This window comes from Anopheles merus, chromosome 2R (genome assembly GCF_017562075.2).
Source record: "Anopheles merus strain MAF chromosome 2R, AmerM5.1, whole genome shotgun sequence".
In the NCBI taxonomy this organism is placed as follows: domain Eukaryota; kingdom Metazoa; phylum Arthropoda; class Insecta; order Diptera; family Culicidae; genus Anopheles; species Anopheles merus.
This window is the reverse complement of record NC_054082.1, coordinates 18996112-19009915: the sequence shown is the minus strand read 5'-3', so window position 1 is coordinate 19009915 and position 13804 is coordinate 18996112.

Here is a 13804-nt window from a genome sequence, read left to right as displayed (position 1 = left end):
AAAATATTCCAACACTCCCAGAACCCCGATCCCAGGAGACGGTCTGGCGGGCTGGCACTACGACTGTAAGCAGCAGTAAAGTTGTGTGCTGTTGTATCATTTTATTTCTCCTTCAACTTTTTACTACCCCGCTCCGCCAGCAGGTACCACAAGGGATGGTAGGATCTTAGCGATCAAACTCCCGGTCCAGCTCCACCCGGCGCACACCGGATGGTGGAGTGTTTGGCAAGAAGCTCACTTACCCTCCCGTTATGCTTCAACCGCGCACGTTCCACGCACAGGTAACGCACGGTTGATGAGCTATGGCGAAAATAAATTGTCTGTAAAATGAATGGAAACCGGTGAGCAAGTTTTCATTTTCCCGTCCTTCACTTTCCCAAAGCTCAAACCACAAAGCTCCGTCCCGCTTCCTCCAACTCTTCGTCTTCCCACACCGCCCTCCACCCCGGTGGACGGGGATGGGCACAATACCTACACACTACCGATGATTTATCGTTGTTTCTGCACTTGCATCGCGTCCCTCCAACGTCGGGCGGGCCGGGTGGTCTTCGTTGAAACGTTGAAAGATTCATCTTTCATCACGCACTGCCTCTGAGCGTGGTGTGCTGTCGGGGTGCATTTGATAGTTAAATTGATAGCAAAGCTGGAGGGAAGCAAGCAAGTTTCTTTTTGTTGCTTTGTTGTTGTGTTTTTGCATCGCCGAGCACAGTTCAGTGAACCGACGCAGGTTGTTAATATCGATTAGGGGGGACGGTATGCTGGCTAACGCCCCCATTGTTTGACGTTCGATGTTTGTCTTCCCTTAACTCAGGGGGGAAAGGGAGGAAGGGTGGGAAAGTCATTTGCATGAAATTGGCTATAAAGTGACGCTCAAAAAAGGGCGCTGGTACGATGGCTAATCGTTTGTCCGGCCTTTTGTCGTTTATTTAAGAGAACTGGGAGCAAAACTGTATGCTAGCACGATTGTAAAAAGACAGTAACAAATTTCAAAAATAACTTGTTCTTTTGCTAATGAAATTCAACATAAAAAAGATTCAAAACTCATGAATAGAAAAAAGGGCCCCATGAAACTGAAGTGCAACGGCAAACTTAGAACAGAAAGGCAAAAGTACATGATAGACTTATGTAAAATCAAACGAGTACCGCAAATCGGTCGCTTCAATAATCGAACAGCCTTCTAGGAAGCACGTTACACGCCATGGGACGGAGGGAAACAATTCTAACCTGTACTCTTAGCAAATGCGAAGTAGTAGTACGACAGTTCTGCGAAACGTGAAGCGCAGGTTCGCTTTCGACCGTATCGCTGATAAGGATAGGTGTAAGAGCTTTGGTCGTAAGCTTCCACGTAGGAATAGAATGTTGTACATCTAACCTGCTCGGAATTGCTTCCACGAAGGAGCAGCTTTATCACGTTTCCCAGTTTGCAATGGATCATTCTCTTTGCTTTACAGTTCTTTTCAAGAGTGCATCCGAGGATCATCCCGGTTTCGTTGTGGTTCGTTCCATATTGTGCGAATTTAAATTACCCTTATCATCCTGACCAAACAAAAACTCGATATCCATTGGTACTTGTAACGCGTCCTTGAAGTACAACGATAAAACAACTAGCAACTAAATAGGTAAAAACTCACATCTGTCTCAGCGGATATGCTTCAAATAAGTCAAGCACGATTGACTGGTTCGTTTCATAAACAATGCATACGTTTGTCAAAATACCTACTCTCCTTATCTTCAATGTTGTTGCAATACCGGACGGATAATTGAAACATCACACTGGATACCGATCATTTTAAACCCTGTTTTATCATCAACAATAAACTACATAAATCTACGTGCTACAAGTGATGAACTAAGTCTCTTAAGGAGATAGACAGAAAAGGCCGATGACTTGCATCGTACAGTAAAGAAGCGATTTAACACAGCCTACAGCGTTGAAAGATAAGGAGAATGAAAATAAACACGATGCTGTAAGCGGCGAGACGGGAAAATTCAAACACTTGCAGCACTACACTGGTTACTCTGTGAGCTGCCGTAGGCACCAGACAAAAGCGTACAAGAAAAACACTCACCAGAAGCCTGGAAATAAAATGTAACTGTCTGCAGCGATAGCAACAAATCCATTGCGATGCTGCACCAAACGACGAAGCCGACACAAGGGCACACGAGGGCGGAAAACGACAAACACGTTGCACGTCGGAATTTACAGCCATGTAAGAAGGGCCTGTACACCTCGGGAACCTGCAAAGGGAAGACGGGGGGGGGAAATTATTAGCTCCATAAATGGCATGATAAACGGTGCTGCCCAATGGTCATCGTGCAGCAAAAAAAAAAAAAAACCGCCGCGCACACGGACCCGATCGGGCTCAGAAGCTAAACCGTACCGAAGGACAGTGTGTGCACGGCCCAGAACCGAGAGGATCCATCGAAACCATTCACCACATGTGGCTGCACACATGCACAGCCACAGCTCTACTCTTACACTCATTCGCACGTTCTCTCCGTCAGCGTCAGATTCATCCGGGTGGAAAGTATCGTTCGTTTTTACTTGATTTCCTGCAAACGAAAAAGAAAGCACCGTTGGCGGTCGGTCGGTCGGGCAGGGTAATGGCATAACTTACAGCACCTCCAGATAAACTCGGTGCGACCGAAGCGGAGCGGGGAAGCATTGTCCTCGACTCGAAACCAGGAACCCAACCTTAAACAAGTGGCGCCGGATTCGAAGCGGCCAGTACGCCCTTCCCAACCACCCCGATGGGAGAAAAGGGAAGCCGATGTCACTGCGCTCAATGCCTAATGGTGAAATAAACATGGGGATTTTATTGTCAAACTAACATGACCATGGTCAGCCATCGCGTGAAAGCAAAGGGACAAACCAAACCAAAAAAAATTAAAGGACACACGCTCGGGATGAAGCAAGCTAAAAAATGGCATTCCCTTGTTTGTGTGCCTTTTACGCCTCTGTCTAATCGGAGTCCGTATAAAACGAATGCTAGAATGGTGGAGTAGTGAGGGAGGAAAGGGTTCTGGTAAGTGTGGGGAAGTTGTCGTTTGCCTGGGACCATTTGGGAGCGGCTTGCGGGACAAGCGACAGCCCCCCTCACCGGCAGGATAGCCGAAAGTGTCACCGTGGATCAGACGGCAATCTAAAATCTCTACCAAGCAAGTGGTTGTCGGGTTTGGCGTAAGAAGAGCAAAAGTATATGATCGTTCGTTGGCTGGACGGTTTTATTGCAGTGCAGGCAACTTTACAAACGTTACCTTCATTCTGCGTTGAGTGGAACCGATTTATAAAAAAACAGTAAGCAATTGGGATGTCCAACATTGTTAAATCGTTTTTTGGTTACTCTTCAAGGTCTAGATTGTAATGGAAAACCCCGTAGAAGTGAGCATATATGAATCCTTTAATAGCATATTACTATCCTTTAAAAGACCGATATCATTCCATATATAAATATGTACATTTGCTCTAAAGATTTGAAGATTCGAAAGATCGAAACTGTTTTCTTCGAGTTAATCGAACTGAGTGTGCTAAACGTTACACGCGGGTTCAGCTGTGGCTATCGCAGTCAAGCTTATCAGCCACCATGCTGAAGCTACGAAACATGGACGTGGCTGAAGTGTTACGCGAAGCGAACGGGTGCCATGATACTGCTCCTGGTGCTGTGTCAGTTGCTTCAGGATCTACGAAATTTCAGGCAAATTTCACATCAACATTTCCATTACCTCGAAACACTGAGCCGCTCCAATCACTCACCAGGTAGCGTACACGCGGAAACACGCTCGAACCCCCAAAACCACCCGTAAAGCCTCATCAATTCGCCAAAATCGGCCGTTTCCATGCAAGTTTGGCCCACAGCATAGTGCCTAACTTCCACTTCCAATGCGCAAAGTTGCCAATGTTGCGAACAAGCGCTCAACCACGTTGATGGAGAGCGCAACATGTGCACGCGTTGTTCCTAGGAGCTGTTCCCAGAAAAACACAGGAATAGAACCGTTCCCGTGCTAAATGCGCTTAATATGATCTGGCGTCCGGGTATGCTATCGAATGAATAAATTAATGTGCCCTCCAAGCAAACTTAACTGTTGCACCATCTCTTTATATGCGGGTTCTTCCGAGAATCTTGTCCATCATAAGCTATCGTAAAACAACGTTGGTTTTACTTTAAAACACACGCACACACACAATGATACGTTGAAATCTTTAATACACATTCAATTGTCAATCTTAGGGAAACCCTCAATTAGCAATCACTTTACTTAAAACCAATGCCAAATGTGGCCCCAAAACATGCCCCTCATTTCGAAAGAAATATCGCGCTAGCATGTGATACATCACTTTAGCAACTTGGATAGGGTTGGGTTGAGCTCCACTTCGTTCGTTATGCCTGGACCAGCACGAACATGCATTGAACTGATTGATCTGCCATCATAATGCATCCACTAATGGGAATGGGAGCTCAATTGCTCGCCAACGGGCACTTGCACCACATGCTTGCATCATCGAAATTTGACTGCCGAATGAATCTTACAACCGACCATCATCTTTCCATCCTTTTGCATCGGGTAACCGTCACGGGTGTAAGAATATTTTGACTCCCGCACACACGCACACACACACTGTTCGGAGTCCATTAGCTGAATAGAGTGTGCAAACGCAACACACCAAAACCGGGCAGCTGACCAACAGCTAGGCCAACGGCTGGAATGCGGTGCGGTAAGAATGATGTGACCTTCACCGTTGATAACAAACGCTCACACGCTCGTTTTTGCCCACTTTTCCGCTGACTAACGAAACCCGAAAGCGAACTATACGGCTCCCTTTTCGTCATGGTGTCGTGATTATTGACCGCTGCGACCATCGTTTGGTCGACGGTGGCGGTGAAAAATGAACCAGCCGCGCCACCAGTCGCTCGAACCAGAGCATCTTACAATCAACCTTTCTTGCTTACGGCGTGGGCAGTGCATCTAACAGAACAGGCCAAGTGCATCATGGTGCGCGAGTGCAGCCCAATCATGCTGCACTCCATTTCCGGGAGCTGCAGCATCGTTTGGAATGGTGGGCGCCCGCTCAACCAGCCACGAACACGAACCAAGAGGACCCGCAACGCAACGGAGGAGTTAGCGCCTCGTCGAAAATCCATTTGGTTGCGGTTAACCCATCGGAATTCCCGGGAGAAAATGGAACAATAATGGATTATTGCACTCTCGGCGGGAAGGAGCGAAACCCAAACCGGTTGCAGGCAGTGGAGCAAACTACCCCACACGCTCCCGCCTCAAGTCGCGTTGAGATGGGTGGATTTTTTTTTTTGCTTGTATCCAACTAGAAAACGAGCAAGGTGGAAGTAAAATAATGGTTCACGGGGTTTGACCATTGAACGGCCATTTGCTAACAACAGCCGTGGCGTAACAGCAGCATCGGTTGTATGCTACACACAAAAAAGTTGGAAAAAAGCGTAATATAAAGGGCGAGATGTGAGTTTTGCACGAAAAGTTCTACCACATCACGGACACGGGCTAGGACTTTGGCTCGGATGCTGATGCGCACCGCTGCTTACGGCGAACCCTTCCGTTCGCACATCCGCAACCCTTCCTTCGCAAGCCCTTCCAAACTGGCGCGATTCCTAGCGCGGTTAACTGGTTACTTTTTAATTTAGCAAATGGGCACAGCTAAAGTTTTCGGTTTGCGCGTTTGCTCGATGGTTTTATTACTGGTTTGTTCGTTGTTCTTTTTCGGCCCCATTTTTAAGGTGCTGCCGGTAGAGTTTTTTTCGTCGAATAAATACATTCCTTCTTCATTTTAGGGTTAGCTGTGCCCATGTGCTCACGCGCCTTGTATTTAAGTGAAAGCTTGCTTTGCAAGAAACACACCGGGGAAAAGATCGAACGAGACGAGGATTACACTATCGCATTTGCACCTTGCAAACGATCAAGAGGAGTCCTTTTTTCTCCCGTTATGCTTTTAAAGCTTTTCAAAGCAATGGTAGATACTATAGTACACGCTGTGTAATGTAGCCATTTCGAGCGCTGTCAGGCATACGAGTACGACAAAGTGAAATACATACTCAGCCACCGTTTGTTTCACAGTGGCTTAAATTAGTATTTTAAATATTAAAGAATGGGGAGCAAATTGACCCGCCTGATGGATATAGGTGAGAAAAGGTTGATTAATATTAAGATTGTTTTCGGGCTAACGATGGGTGTTGACTAACTTTTTGTACATTGTTTTGTTTGTTTGCTTTGCCCGAAAAATCCCATATACCGGGTGCGGTAGGAAATGGGTGTAAAGTTGCACGAAACTGCAATATTAGGTCAGAGTTTGTTGGCCGTGGTAAAGTTTGATATGAAGAAAAAAAAACACATTTTTTTAATTTTCATTTGTTTAAAATATGCAAAAAATCGCTTTAAAAGCTTTTTCTCAAGTAGAAAGTTGAAGATGAAGCTTTTAAACATATGGCACTTTGGCTAAATTATTAACAACAACAAAAAACGTGTAGAAACTACACCTTTGGTAGCGTTCTGCATAGTTTCTGAAGCTAATTCAACATGGTAAGCTGCACTTTCAATCAATAAAAACTTGTCATGACAAACAATTGACAATGTTGAAAAGTCATTGGACTCATACAGGATTTCCTACGATTTATTGGTCAGTTTCCATGATTTGTTGGTGCGTTCCCACGTTTTTTTGGTCGTATCCCATGGATTTTTGATTCGTTCCCATAATTTATTGGTATTTTCCGATTGGATATCAATACAATTGGACCAAACAAATCTGGGAAACAACCAAAAAAATGGTGGGAACGCACCAAAAAAATATGGGAACCCAACAAAAATTGATGGGAACCGGCCAATAAATCGTGGGAAACCCTGTAATGAGAACAACTTGCTCAATTGTGCTGCATGTTGTAGCTCACATTCAATTTTTCATTAAGTTTATTCGCATCTTTTATGCTTTCATGATAGTTTTTGCTCTAAAATTCAATCCACTGTAATGGAAACCACGCTTGTTTAACCATTGTTTATGTTTATTTTTTCTTTTAATATTACTCACTAAGCACCTGCAACGAGAAGTAATGCAATGACAAACTGTTATTATTATAGCAATTTGTTACACCTTTAAAATGGCGTTTTAGTGCCGCACTGTATCAAACTGGCACCTGGCAAACGGTTACAAATGCAAACTCCCATTCACCTTGTCGATTTGTTCGTTTCATATTGCTATGGTACGTATTGTTGCCCACCCAAACGGACACAGCAAAGCCATGGGTAAAGCACCTGTGGAAAAGGCTGTAGCTGTGCCATGACGGTCCCATTTCGGGGGTATAAATGGGCATAAGAAAAAGTAAATCAAATCGAGCTGCTTTGCTTGTGAATTTAACAAAAAAGATGTCTGAAATTACAGTTTAAATGTAACGTAAAATTGTTTGATTGGCAGAAAAGCTGACATGAGTGAAAGGAACCGGCCAGAAAGACTTAGCCCACTTCGTACGAGGATCGTTTACTCGCAAGCCGGCAACGATGAAACTGTAGCAGAGGAATGATGATAAATTTAGCATTTTAAATGTTAAAAATTAATTTTTGTACTTGGCATAAGAAGGCTTGGCTGCCCAGTACACAAGTACACTAGACCTGGTGGAGTTTAAATTTTTATCCTTCAATGACTCGATAACAACCACGTCAGACTACAACAATAGTCATCTGTTTTAATCGAAATGTAAATAAGCAAAACACAAGTTCCCAAAGGAGATCGCTACTTTAAACACTCCCGAGAATCGTACAAGAAATGTGTAGCTTTTTCATTTAATCCACACCACTCCACAACCCACAGCGTTGTCGCTAAACCTGCTCAAACATTTGCCCAGCGGTAGCCCTAAGCAAACGCGTCGCGTTGCAAACGATACACCACACCGGGACGCTCGGCAACATTCGGTTACGATTGGTAGCGCCAAAGATGGGGCGACCGAAGTCTTCCTTCACCGGTTAGGTATCTGTTTACCCCTTGGGACGGGGTGACCTGGCGAGGAAAACGGAATAGGCACCACTAGTACACCCTGCCAAGTAACCATTTTTGCTTCATTTCCCAACGTCACACGGTAACCGAAAGCAGCGAGAAGCAACATCGAAGGTAACCGGGGACACTGCCAACGTAAAGGTCACACAAAAGCTGTGGAGCTTTTTTGTGGTGGAAGAGAGCTGGGCAGAGAGAAAAACAAACCTACCCTGCTGAGGCAGAAAAACGACTACCCCGTTCATGCAAACGGGCACGGTATATGCACGGCAGCGTGTATTGGAATACTGCAAAAAAAAAGGAAACCATAAAATGTAACGTAAACGTGCAGACTCACCGGAGTGTACTGGAGGGTTTCTGTACTGGGAGAGCCTGTGAAAGGGAGAGGCCTGTTTCAACGAATGCCTGTTTGCTCACTGTCGCTTCTCATAATACGACACCGACGCCGGCTGCTGTTGATACGAAAGGCGCAAGATTTGTTACTTGAACCGATCTGTAACTTTAACCCTACCCGCCGTTGCCGGTGTTCTCCTTTTCATTTTGTTGTTACTGTCGCCCCTTGCCGTCTCGAATTGCCGCTAGAGCAAACATTGTCTTTCGATCGATCGTGGAAAGGCAGTGTATTGGGGGGGGGGGCAACATTACGGCTCAAACCCTACCCGGGGTGAATAATACATGCGAGACCCGCAATCACAAACGAACGCGCTCACCTGTAGCAATGCAAACGTTTATCTGCAGCGCTCGGTTGAGTGGAGCGTCGCAAACGGATCCTAACCTTTCACCGCAGCGACCGAAGAAATATTGCTGTGTACTAAGGCCACTCGGGGAGACCAAGGATCAAGTGAACCGTTGCGAGCAGGGAATGTATAGACAATTGAAAATTGATAACTAGGGGAAAAACCAGTTTTTTTTGCTATTTGTGCTGCTTATCTTTCTCTTGGAAGCGTTATTTATTCAGCGTGGAAAAACAAAGCTATTTTGCATTTTATTTTTACCTGTTACAAGCTACTAAGAATAGCGATGGAACTAATACGCTCAGTAGTGAGAGTACATACCATATACCAAACAAGAACGCTTTTATTCGACTGCTAGAGGAATGTATACGCGGTCTTGGAGTAAATTATCCTCCCTTGCAGCTGCACCATTCATTTCACCGTTCTATAAGCTGACCCATTTAAGAAGGAAGCTTGCAACAGCGACAACATGTGCAAGCAATGCTATACACAGAAGAGCAGGGATACATTTCCCATTTTCCTCATCACTTCAATTATTCGTTTCCGGATGGGATGTTTCAGCCCTTCATAAACAGCAATACACCGTGTTTATAAAGCGCGAAACGGGGTTTTGTACTCTTTCCTCCACACCCCTATGACTCATCTTTCTTTGCCTCCCCCCCCCCCCCTTTCACCAATGGAGTTGGAGGGTTGAACTGTACCAAGGAAGAAGCTTTCACCAGTTAACGGCATTTACAGCGACCAACCGACCCACCGAATGGAGCTTTAAATTTTCCCAACGGGAAGCATTCCTCCCTTCGCAACCCCTTTTTTATCGCATTGTAAATGAAGTGAAAATTTGTACCACTTTAACTGTTTGTGCTTTTACTTTTTCAACACATATTCTTGCCCTATTTGTACGTACCTTAGTGGTGGTTGTATGTGGTAACGGTATGCTGGGGATCGCATTGAAGGAAACAAAACAGAAACGAAATAAAAGATTTCCGAGTGGTATCTCAATTGTACATAACCGAAACGTTATCTAACAAATAAGAAAAGGTGGTGCATGGGATGGGACTTGTGTGGTTTAGTTTTCTTTTTGTGAAAGTTTTTCCCATTTTCTTTTTTTTTGTTCCCACTCTCTAGTGAAGTGCGATAGTTTTTTCTGGGCTCATGCTTGGAACCACATTTTTGGGGTTCCGTTTTCGTTGCGCTCTATGAAAACCTACGGGAAAAGAACGGACTTGGGCATAGAGTTTGAGTTTGTTCATCATATGTACTGACCACACATAAACACACACACACACGAGCGCGCGCTGTTATAGCTGCTTGCATAAGAATAGTGATGAAAGAGCAAAGCAAAGCAAACAATCATCACACAAATAGAAGCATCCTACGGCGAAAAAGTACGCCGAAAAAGATGCAAAACTTTGCCGGCTTACGGTACACACAAGCAGATACACATACCTATAGGCTAGTTCTGAAAAAGAAATAAAAATAGTATAATCCTACCAAACAAACAGTATCGCGTCAGGGCTGGACCTACCGAGTTCTGAGTTTGTGAAAGAGGGGAAACAAATAACAAATAAAAATAAAAATGCACCACAAAGAAAGTCTAAACAAAAACACACACACAAACACAAGCAAACCAGAAACCTATATATTTAAAATTACGCTCCCCACTGCTCACAAGATTTGGATGAGGGTTTATTTTATTCGGAATAGTAGTTTCTCTCCGCTCGCAACTTCTTCGCCACCCCTGGTTGGGGAAACATTTTATAATATGTTGGAAAAGATTGTTTGCTCTCATTTCATGCTGAATGATAAGAGTTGTTTAACTATTTGACGGAGCCGAAGTTAAATAGAGTTCGCCCAACTCGTTTAACTTCAGCCGCCAACCAGGTCTCCATGGCGGCGTCGACGCCAACCAATGGAGACGCCCAGTAGCTCTCGGATGGAACGTATATTCCGTGCCCAGCAGTAGTGCTACAGCAGTATGAAGGTTTCTTTTTAAGTTTTATGGTGTTACTTTTTAGATTAAAAAAAAATTACCTGCCCGTTTCAATGCCAAGCTGTGGACAGCAGTACATCAATTGTTCTGCTCAATCGCTCATGCTCGCTTTTGTGTGTCTTGTTCAACAGGAAATGGGTCATATTTTTAACACCAATGCATATTATTGGAAGTATATGCCGAATTTAAATTGTCAGAATAGATACCACGACCAAGACCAAGTATCGTTCCAAATCCGAATTCGTAACAGTTCCAGGTACAGATGATGTAAATAAATGAAATCGGGAGCTATTTCTGGATCAGTATGGGTTCATGATCGGATCCAGGACCGGTATGGGTTTAGTATCAGTTCCAGGTCCTTTATGGGTTTACTTTCAGTTTCAAGACTTATGTCGATTTATAAGTAGTTCCAGGACTGGTATAGGTATAGGTATAGTTGCAAGTCCTGTATCGATTCAGTATCCTTTCCAAGACCAGTATGGGTTTATACTTGGATCCAGGACCGGTACGGGCTCATGATCGGTTGCAGGGTAGGTATGGGTACATGATCGGTTCCAGGACCAGTGTGTTTTCATGACCTGTTGCAGCACGAGTACGCAGGTTCATGATTGATTCTAGGAACAGTATGGATTTATGATCGATTCCAGGACAAGCATGAGTTTATGATAGGTTTCAAGACTGGTATAGGTTCACGATAGGTTCCTGGACCAGGGTGGATTAATGATCGGTTCCAGGACCAGGGTGGATTAATGATCGGTTCCAGGACCAGTATGGATTCATGATCGGTTTCAGGACCGGTATGGGCTCAAGATCTCTTCCAGGGTAGTTATGGGTACATGGTCGATTCCAGGACCAGTGTGTTCACATGCTCGGTTGCAGCACCAGTATGGGTTCATGATTGATTCTAGGACCAGTATGGGCTTATTATAGGTTCCATGGCAGATATGGGTTCATGGTAGGTTCCAGGGCCGGTATGACCGTTATTGGTTCCTGGCCCGGTTTGGGTTCAGTATTGGTTGCTGGACCGGCATAGGTTCAGATACCAGGTTTAGGAACCGGCTTTAGATCATATGCAGTTTTTGAACCAGAAAAGGTGATGTATGTAAGGACCAGTATGAGCTTGGTTTTGTACCACTACTACTGTACTGTACTGTACAACTTGTGGGATTGGCTTTCAATGGCATTTGTATTCTTTTAGCAGAATAGTCAGTGCTATGTATGGCGGCACGGTCTCTTTGGGGCTTGAACCCATGGCGGGCATGTTGTTAAGTCGTACGAGTTGATGACTGTACCATAAGACCGGGTCGTCATTAGTACCTTATGTTAATTGAGTTTCGAGGCGATTGCTTTCGGCATACTCTTTACAGTAAAGGAGATCTTTGAAATTAAATTGCTTAGCCCTATAACCTGGCGAAATTAACTAGTTTTGATACGATCATGCCAAATGCTTCAATTCCTAATTTTTGCTTTTTTATATTTTACTGCCATCAAATGAAGTAATTGAAACTAAGTTGAAACAATGCTTTATTAATGAATTATGTATTCTTCATTGATTGAAAAAAAAAACTTTCAACTCAACAACACTTCATTAGTCTACCATTTTACAAAAACACACATGGCAACTAAATGATGAAACCCTAAACCAAACAACCATTCCCCTTGCTGCTACAGAAATACAAGAACAAGTTGCTCAACAAAGACACACTTACACACGGATGAATATGTGAGAAAAGTAGCGCACAACACAACACCAGCTTCCTCTTTCCACGCCACGAAACCAAGCTTCAAGCGCAAATAAAATCACACATACAAGACTGCACCCGCATCCTGTGTCTGGGTCCCGCAGAGTGTTTGGCTGAGCTGAACTGCTCCGCACGGGCCAAACTTCCCATTCCCTCCCTCTTCCCTCACGGTAGTAAAAATGACCGGGAAAGCCATTACGCCATCCGGCCAACGGCGTGTTCGATAAGGCAAAGTTTTAATTGAATTGCTGCTTTGCTCTAATTCGTCTTCTGTCACTTCTTGAAGACGGATTTTGATTCGTGGCCGGCCGACACCGAGCACAATTCGCCCAGACCGGATATCCCCCACCTCTCCCCATGGCGAGCATGGCGACGGAGAGCTTCCTTGCTGTCGAAGCGGTTGCGATTTCTATTCCACTCATCGGTGTGAGGTGCTTTTTTGGTGAAACCTTCTCACGATGTAGAATTTTATCACGCTTGCATTTTCAAACCCACACACACTGAAACGCGCGAATGTGATTTAACTTTTCACATGGCCGACTAATTGGTCCATTGTTCGAAGCTGGCGCGCGCTAGCAAGTCAAAAAAGGCAATGTGTGTTAGCCTTCCGGAATGACTAACCCACGCACAGGGCACTCACACTACGCACTCGGCTACGGGAAGAGTGTGGACGAGCATTTTCGATCTGCCAGGAAGTCGCTTCGGCCAAACCAAATTTTCCACCCAATTGCAGACGAGGCTGCAGATTGAAAAATTCGTAAGCTTTGAAATGATTTCGAGAAAAACAAGAAAACCGATGGAAAGAAATGGAACGACCAACTAGACAAACGATTGAAGTTTCATTCCATTTGACGGGACAGGGACCGGGTGGAAACGAAAAGTTTTCCCAGCATGTCCCATGGGGAAACCTGCTGTCCACGTTTCCGGGACGGGGTGGGAAGCTGTGGCTTTTTTCAAAGTTCATTGATAGAGTGAGTTGTGTGAGAGTGTGTTTGCGGCTTTTTCAAAACGGATAGGGTTAGGAGATCCAAAACGGATCGAAAAATTTCACAGTTTATTCGCTACATTTCCGAGAAATGAAAAGTGTTTTGGAAAATGAACAAGAACCTCCACAAAAGGTGTGTGTGAGTGTGTGTGTCTGTGTGTACATCTGCTTTGGCCACAAAAGGGTGCAATCTTTTTAAAATCTTCAGCTACAGTTGCTTCAAGTTAATTTTCAATGATGTTTACTCATTGATTTCTTGCTTCTAAGCAGAGGTGCAAATTGTTAGACAACTAATGTTTAATGTTTAATAAAGTCTTATACTCTGGCTCTGTTGAAGACGCTGTGTTG